The sequence below is a fragment of the Alligator mississippiensis genome, chromosome 2 (assembly GCF_030867095.1).
Source record: "Alligator mississippiensis isolate rAllMis1 chromosome 2, rAllMis1, whole genome shotgun sequence".
NCBI lineage: Eukaryota > Metazoa > Chordata > Crocodylia > Alligatoridae > Alligator > Alligator mississippiensis.
The window spans coordinates 215,268,450-215,275,021 of NC_081825.1; positions in this window are offsets into that span (position 1 = coordinate 215,268,450).

Consider the following 6,572-nt stretch of genomic DNA (forward strand, 5'->3'; position numbering starts at 1 on the left):
TGTCCAGCTATTTACCCTTTTGCCTTCTTGACTACGATTAATAATTTGATTTTCACAACACACCCATGTTGCTGATAGGGAATACAATAAATAGATTCATACATTTTAAGGCTAGAAAAAACAGTTATGATGATCTAGTCTGCCCTCCTATATAACACAGGCCATAGAACCTTACCCAGTCATTTCTGTGTCAAGTACTGTACAGAGAGGGCACCTACATTCCTGCTCTGATTAATGGAGTCTGCTAGAGCATGCCTATTAACAAGCTCTAGCAGCCGTGGTGTCTCATGTATTCAGTGTCCACACACTTCAAAATGGCAGCAGAGGTGCTTTAACTAAAGTTCGTTGAACAAGTTTATTTAAAGTGCCCCTACCATTTTGAAGTGTGGGACGCTGAATACACGAGACCCTGAGGATGCTTTACTTAAAACGGCTCCTGAGAGCTCTAATTAAATCACCCCACCCTGGAGCACGCGTAAAGACTCCCAGAGAGGTTAAACACCTGATCCAAGTCCCATTAAAGTCAATAAACGGATAGCCATTAATATCATTGGGAGTTTGATTTGGCTTTAAGTGAATTGCTCAAGTGTGCACAGTGAATTAATCCTAGAGTTAGGATTGAAGAGTTAATAACAGAAATGAAAGTGCTTATTTCAATGTTCTCTGTATTAAACATGGTGGCTTTGTCCAGGTACAAAGTGTGGTTATGTATCTGCTTTCATAGACATATTTTCTGATAGTTTTAATTTTTGTGCAGTCACCACTAAACTTACATATTTCTTCACAAGCAAAAAAATCAATATTAGATAAATGTAAATGCATTAAAGTTGATAATTAATGGAGCTCTTCAGTGGTTAATTTAATTGTGCTAGGATAATTCTGATACATTGAACTAATTGTGGGTACTAAAATTTCCTCCCTTAAAGTAACTATCATACTTTGCATAGCATATATGAAATCATGATCATTCTAAAATGGTATAAAAGTACTGAAATGATAACACTTACTGCCATAAGTTTCAGTAAAAGATAACTGATACACAAAGAACAAATGTTATGTCGAAGTCCAGGGAGTTGAAATGTACAATAAATCTAATCAGCATCTTGATCTCTGCCCAGTGCCATCTTGTGAAAGTAACAAACTATTTCAGCTTTGCAATAAACAGCTCTAAGTAATTCAAGTAGCTGTTTATAAAAGGAAGACTTTATTTGATAACTTTGGAAGGACTGGTCTGTTATTTCAGCAGGCGAGATAAGACTCAGGCCTCAAGTTCTATCAATCATCAAGCTCAAAAGAAAAATTTACGGTCAAGAAGAAATAACACTCATGAGTCAGAGGAACACAAAGGAATATAAATATCTCTGTTCTAGAACACACTGATCCATTTAAGCTAGAGTCAAGGGATTACCCTGGACATATCAAGGCAAAATATATAAGGGCACTGAAAATATTATGTTTTCTGTAGAATTTCATAATGTCATTAAGATATTTTTCCTGCGCTATGGCATTATACAACTGTCCATGTCTATGATCAAGGGCTGTAAATTTTTTTGCCGCATTCACTTTAAGCCACATTATATTAAAGCAGATGGGTTGCTCTTTTCCAGTGAAACAATATCTGTGTTTCTACATAACTAACAGAATAATGATTAGCCCAACAAACTTCATGTTAAGATAAAAGCAATTATTTTAATAATTTATAACTGAATTATGAACAGTGGGGGTTTTTTTGTTGAGGCCATGAAGCTTTTTTATATAGTTCAGTATGTGTGAGAGACATTTTCTCACCTGGTTCCTGTTTATCTTCCTTAAGATTAAAGTAAGTAGGTAAGCTTTCCCTTAAGCATTGATTTCACTTATACTATCTTAAATCCAGAATAATTACATTGATATCAATTGAATTACTTTGTTTATACACTAGCCATTATACCAGGCACATAAAATCAATCAAAACTTTGTATTTTTTATGCATTAAAAATCTTCTATACGAGTTTTATAACTATAAACTAACAAACTGCCTATCAAGAATAATGAGGGGGTGGGGCAGGCAGGGACAGAGGCCCATGTCCAGGTCCCCGCCACCACTGCTTTGAACCTGGACTGCTCCACCCCTCCCCACCCACTGCTTCAGGACTGGGCCCACTCCCCACACCCCACTTCGGAATGATGGTGGGGGTTGGTGGGAATAGGCACCACCACCCAGCATCCTGTGCTGCCGCTGCCTCCCAAGAGCGGGGGGAAAAGCTTGCCCCCCTGTCCCCTCCATCCCCTTTGGCCAGCACCCCATGCCACCGCTGCCACCACCTCCAGGGAGCAGGGCTGGGGTGGGGGGGGGAGGGCGGGGGCCAGCAGTACTGGCCTGGCCCCTCTGCTCCGTCCTTTCTGTTCTATAGAATTTACAATTTATAAAAATTTACAAAATGAGGATTTTTTTCCTTGATCAGTATGAGGAAAAAAAGCCCCAGTCTTACATTCACAAGGAAACTTCACTAAATAGATTATTTATCATTAAACTACTGTGAAAAGCAGCATTTGCTGAGCAATGGAAACCAGCTATGAAGTTGATTAAATGAAGCTAATACTGAGTATAACTATTGAGTGTGTAGTCCACATTGGGCAAACATGCTGATTTTTTTGGCACATACATAGATAGATAGATACCAATATAGATATACATAGATATATATAGATATAGCTCCCCAGGTTGGGAGATACAGATATCTATCTATCTATCTATCTATCTATCTATCTATCTATCTATAGCACTTCCGGTCCACTTCTGGGTCCCCAGGGGAGCACTCTGGGGGCCCTCCCCGTGGCCCCCCAGCTCAGGGACTGGTGCCTCCTGAGTCTGGGGGGAATACGGGGTGCCCCCGTGGCTGATTGCTGAGCCAAATACTTCTGGTCTACTTCCAGGTATGCCGCCAAGCATGCAGGGGGCCCCCCTGCACTCCTTTGGGACACTCCATCTGCCTTACCATTGCAGCGTTCACAAGCTGCGCCTAGTACCTCGAGGTATGTAGAAAAAACATTTAAAGCTGTGTCTATGGCCCAATCACTGATTCTCCAAATCAGCATCGAATCTTCAGATTCGGATTTGGCCAAATCGAACCAGGGACAGTGATCCAAATCATTCGAATCGCTGGCCCCGATTCGAGCCAAATCCAAATCCGAATCAAATACAGCCCATTTCACACACCTTTAATTTATATGTGTACATATATATGCATGCATGTGTGTATATGTATGTGTGTGTGTATGTATGTGTATATATTACACACGCATATTTATATTGATAGAAATCAATATTTTTGCCAAAAAAAAAATCAGCATGTTTGCCCAATGTAGGCTACACATTTTATAGTTATGCTCAGTATTGGTTCATTTAATCAACTTCATAGTTGGTTTCCATTTATATATAGATAATTATACCTCTAACAACCTGTCTTTTGACTGCTATGGTTCATTTGACAGTCCAAAACACACTTTCAGAGTTATTTCTTAGTCCCATTATGAAGACCACACTGTTGTCACAATACGGCCTCCCCAGGGATGGCTGTGATGTCCCTAGGGCACCGTGACCATGCCGACTCTGCCCTATGAGCACCTACTAATCTTGTCTTCCACGTCTTGCTGGTATAAATGATGAATTGGGAGGCTGACCTCAACTTGCTGCTAGGTCACAGTCCTGACAGACTCCTCTAAACCCTGTGTGTTGTTGGACCCCTTATTGGGTCCCACACTCAGGAGGTGCCTTACAATACCCCCAAGCCTTATGGGCTAGATGCGTGGCTCCAAAACCTCCCCTTTACCATGCCCTATGACTCGCAGGTAGGAATTAAACTTGTCCCTTTTTATGAGGCCTCCATCTAGCTCAGCCTCCTGTTGTCATGTCCTCTGGCTCTGGGGCTCTCCACAGCCCTGTTGCTGTGCCTTCTGGCACTGGGGTCTCTACACTTTAGTGCCCCAATGAAGCCTCCTTCTCCCCAGTAGTCTAAGTCCGGTCCACTGGTTTAAATAACAACACAAAACACAAGCTCCTGGGCTACAACACAACAATAACATAGGGTCCACCCTCTATCCCTTTTAAGAAGGCAAACTTCTCTCTCAGTCTAATGGGCCTCCTCCCCACCAGCACTTATGAGCTCCTATAGCCCCTTAAGCCTACCAGCAGCAGAACAGGCAGTCAAGCATTTCCAAGTAGCTTCCTCTATGAGAGCTCCTTCCCCCTTGGTTGCTGCCAGAGAACTAAATCTCTAGTTATATGTGCCCAGGCCCCTGCTTTCTTCTATTCAGCTGATTGGGTGTAGGTGCTAGCTAATTCCTTCATTAACCTGCTGCCATGGCAACCTGCACCTGTGGGTGTTCTGCTTGGCTCCTTGGGTCCTCTCTCTAGGCAGTTTCTGTCCTTAAGGAGCAGTCCTGTTTCTTTATCAGCCTTAAGTGTCTGGCAAACATCACTAAACAGGGCCCCAAACAGTTCACCCAGAATTCCTCTGTCACTCCCCTCTCAGCCTGGTACATATGATTAGTGTGACCCCACCTTTCATAAGGTGGAGCTGGAATTAGTTGCCCTTTGCCTCATGTGCATATACATTTCTGGTGGATCCCAGGACTCATGACAAGAACCTGGAACCTGGTTCCAGTCATAAGTGGAGGGGCCAATAAGCACATGGTTCCTTTGCTGTGAGGGCATCTAGAATACACACACATACTGAGTAGTGAGTGTGGGTCTACCATGGCTTGAAACATTGTTGTCTCTGCTGGGGACAAGCCCAATGAACTATATGGTAAATTATGAGCCTTTGGCTTTGGACTAACAACATGCATAGTTTGTACTGTATATAAGTAAGTACAAAATTGCTTCTCAGTCTTTTTTTGGCCAAGATCAAATGTCCCAGCCCCCAGTGTCAACTGCGTCACCATGACCCCCCGCATGAGGACCCTCCTGGAATGGTTCCTGAAGGACGCCATCTGAGCCAAGTACACTAGCGACCTGAGGGCAAAACCTGGCCGGAACAAGGTCTTTGAACTCACCTCCAAGTGGGATGCCAGCAACTTCATCTCCAGTGGGAGCTTCACACAATTCGCGGACTGGTGCTTCATCCACTGTACCCACCTCAACTGCCTGCTGCCCAACAGCACCTTCTGGTATGGGAACCATGACAAGAGGTGCCACTGCTGTGGCTATGAGGTGGAGACCCTCCCCCACATGCTGTGTGCCTGCAAGCCCCATGCCAGACCATGACACCTGTGCCACAATGCCTTCTGGGACCAACTGGTCAAGGCCATCCCAGCCTCAGCAGGGATCGTGTCCATCAACCACAGTGTCCCAGGCTGCAAGAGCCAGCTGCACCTGCACATCATTGTGAACAACAAGGACTGCAAGTGTATCATGATGGTGGACATCACCATCCCATTCAAAAACCAGTGGCAAGCTTTCATTGAGGCCCGTGAGACAAATACCAGCTGCTGAAGAGCCGGGGATACAACATGATGGTCAAGGCACTGATAGTTGGGGCACTCGGAGCATGGGACCACATCAACATGAGCGTCCTGCATGCTTGCCATGTATCCCGCTGCTATGCCAAGTTGATGCAGTGCCTCGTGGTGTACGACACCATCTGCTGCTCCTGGGACACCTACGTGGAGCACATCATGGAAGAGCACCAGTACATGGACTCCACCAGACAGACGACCGGAAGTGACTTGGGGGTGGGAGGGAGCCATCTGGCTGTGCCCACCACCACACCTAATGTCCTTTAAAAGTCTTCACCCACCCCAGACTCTTCTCCACCTCCACAATTGTACCTTGCATCCTGAGTGTATGCCTTCTGTAACCCAAGGAACCTTGTCTGCCTATGCCTTCTGTAAACCACCTCTGAATCCGAATGTGGCATCATTGTGCAGGGTCCTGGCTCTATAAGTGTCACGCCTCCCTGCTCCGGGCTTAGTTGGCTACATGTCTTCTATGTAACTTGCTTGCTTTTCCCTCCCTACCCCCATCCTCCACTATGTAGCCCCTTGCTCGGGTCCTTTGTATTTTCTTTCACTTTGAACCTCGTAACCTTAAACTTTAACATTTTCTAATAAAGTAAATCTGTTCTTATCAGTTCAAGCACAGAATCTTGAGCTACTCCCATGCTAACTCAGGGGAGAAGGGGGCAAGGACCCAAACTCCAGAATCACTGGACTCCAGGGTGGGAGACGCACCAAACATGGAGGTGAGTGGAAGAGGCTTCCTGTTGACGTTCTGGATGAGGACAGGACAACTGACCTCAGGAAAGCTGACAGTGGAGAGAGAAGGCTTCTTAACCAAGATTGTACAAGATCTGCTGAAGGTAAAGCTTACGAATTTTCATTGACTTACTTGCATGCTGGAAGGGGCAGAGTGGGAATTCTCAGAGATTCCAAGAGCAGATAGGATTTCTGGCAACAGCTCCAGATGGCCAGGGGAAATCCCCAGCTGTAGGCTTTTGAATTTACCAGTGGAGGCACAAGGAGAGAGAGACTGATCACAATCCACACGTACTCCAGGAACTAAAGGAAGAGGTTGTGAGTTTTTGGTTAAA